This window comes from Triticum aestivum, chromosome 7B, assembly GCF_018294505.1.
Source record: "Triticum aestivum cultivar Chinese Spring chromosome 7B, IWGSC CS RefSeq v2.1, whole genome shotgun sequence".
Taxonomy (NCBI): Eukaryota; Viridiplantae; Streptophyta; class Magnoliopsida; order Poales; family Poaceae; genus Triticum; species Triticum aestivum.
Window position 1 is genome coordinate 348,924,134 of NC_057813.1, and position 3,175 is coordinate 348,927,308.

Sequence of the window (3,175 nt, forward strand, 5' to 3'; positions counted from 1 at the left end):
CCACCACCCCATGAGTGAGATTAGTGACTCTGCCATATATGACACTGAGAGCATTTCCTATGAGAGAATGAGTGTGACCACCACTAGCCCCACACATGAGAGCATGCCACACATCCTATGTGAGGTTGAGCGCCATTTGAGTGACTCCACCAACCATATGAGTGAGGGCATCCTTGAGGGAGTGAGTGAGCCACAACACTTAGCGAGTGAGGTAGTTGACACAGCATGTGAGGCCACTATGATTTCTAACCACATAACCTCTACTCCGAGTGTGTTTTCTTTGGTGCTAGGTCTCCTACATGACAGCATGCCTACCCTCGATGAGTCCATACCTCCAATGGAGATGACAATGGCCATGGTGGACGATGATGCACCCCCCCACATGGTTCCATCAATATGACGATGACCATGTCTTGGTCTTCAACACCTCACCTACAACACATGAGCGACGCTCCAAAGGTAACATAGGTGATGGTGCTTCTCTTGTCCCACTAGTGGACTCTCTTGACAATGATTGCTTGCATGATGTTGATCCACCTATTCCCATGCTTCATGCTAGTGCGACTCCCTCATGTCATGACTTACCTATTTATGATGAACATGATGATTAGCATGTTGAGTTGCCTAGTTGTGATGCTATGCTCCATAGGATATCATGTGAAAATTCTTTTGGTCACATCATGTTTGACAATTCATTGAACTTGTCATATGCTATGAGTGAGATCTCCAATATTTCATCATTTCAATCTCAACATAGTAACTATGCATGCCCCATTAAAATCAATCCCATTTGCACTTATGGCATAGATGACGAGATTATGGTCATTGGCTTTTGCTTCTCTTGTGATCGTATTGGCATGCTTCCTTTACATGATTTGCGCAATTCATCTACTATGCCATGCCATGATCACATTGTTCCAAATATGCATTGTTTTGGATGTTGTCAATATTCTCCATGTGATGTTGCTACTCATACTCATGAGGAGACCCACATAGTTTCTTCATACATATTAGGAGATCTTGATGCATTTCTTACTTTGCATGATTCCCATAATTGCGTGCACCATATGCATTCCATGAATAACAATGCTTTACATCCTTTGAGTCTCCATTATGCCATACGTAATAACAAACCTCTCATGATGGATGACATGTTTCTATATCACACATCTCATTTATTTGAGCATTTGATATTTTGTGCTAACCGATACATGAACATGCGCATCATGATGGATGATGTGTACATATATCACGCACACACAATTTTTCCTTTGCCTTGATTTTTTGTAGGTACTCACATATACTCGTCAACCTCTCAATCCCAAGAGTTGACAAAACGAGCTCTTGAGAGCAACGATGCTTCGGGATCACGTGAATTGTCCTTACCACTGTTCTCTTCGCTCAACGAGTATGCGCATCTCTTTTACTTGTCTCTCACACGGCTATGGGCTATTTACCACTTGTCACCTTATGGCCATACTATTGTGTTCACTTTGCATGTTATGCTTGCTCCTATGACTTTGCCATGCAATTGTGACCCTTGCTTGCATCTACCCATGATTCACCATTATGCTACTTCTATGTGTATTTGCATGCTTGGTGGAGATCCTAGTAGCTATTGCCACGATTTCTTTGTGCCCCATGCTATTGATGCTTGTTGTCTTGGGAGAGTCATGATGTCCCATTGCTATTTACATATGGCCTCTCGCCAATACATTGCTGATATTTTTCACATATCTTGCTTTCATGCTTGTGCTATGTCATGTGAATTATTCATGCCCACTATTTGCACACATGACATGCTTGCCATGATTCCTTCTAGTATGTTGCATCTTCGCACTACTAGCATGCTTGACTTGATCGCTATGATTACTTGCTATGTTGCATCACCCATGTTCCACTATTACTTGCTTTCTTGGGTTGATGACATATATGCTCATGCCTCTCACATGATATATCTTGATCATTGTCTCTTGTGTCCATTAGTTGCCTCTTTCATATCCACTTGTATTTAGTGCAACCATACTATGCTTATTAATCTTGGAGACTTTGACACCTTACTTATGATGCATGCTTGTTTGATTGAGCCTATTGCATTTGGTTGTTCTTGCATCTTATGCCTCCACACTATGAAATGCTCCCTTGTCCTTTCTTATGATGAGCATGATGCATACACTTGTTTGGTATCTTACCACACGAATGATAGGTTTTGCACTTTCGCTAACCTCATTTGTTTTTCCAAGTGTTTGTCATGTTCTTTCGTTTTGAAGGATCCACAAGGCGGTACAGTCATGCGACAACTTGGTCATGCGAAGGCATACACGATGCGCGACACCAACATTTTCACCATCCTCATAAAGGTGACCTCAGTCCCTTTAAGCCACCCTCACATATGAATATTGGATGGAGCATTCTTTCATTGTTGTTTCTTTCTTGTTGTCTACATGATACATCTCATGAACGGAGGAGCGACATTGGAGATTGGCTCTATGGACCTTCACATTGAGGAGTGCTCGCACTTATTGGATGCACTTTCAAACCTCCACTCTTGCCACGACATTGAGCATTGGTACACCAACACCTCCATATTTGTTGATTGTACTCATACATGTCATGCTCGATGGACATACCATACTTACCACAATTTTGCACCCCATGCATGGATTGAGTCACATTATGCTTGCCTTGTTGTATCTATTTCCATGACATCCATGATATATGAGCTTGTGCATTTCCAAAGAAAATTTGTTGTGATCTTCCTTGATGGCATATTCATACATCATGATCATACTGTCCACCATCAATTGCATGATAACATATATATATATTGAGCATCCATTGCCATGTTCATGCTTTTGATGCACCATCCCATTATGACATCATTTTGCACAATGGTAGAATTTGTCGCTTTGTGCACCATGCTAGTTACCCCATGAATGCTTTGTATATCATTCTAGATCATCTTGATAAGCATCATGTGTCTTGCCACGCACTATCTTGCCACACGGACTCATTCTTACATGATGGACACTTTGTGTGCGCTAACCATTTTATTTTTGAGTGTCGCTTGTGTTTGCTCTTTTTGCATGTCTATCACTCCAGTGACACCTTGGACTACTTGGATTGCGCCATGTCTTCAACTTCATCCAACTACAAAGTCCGTCCACGACAACCG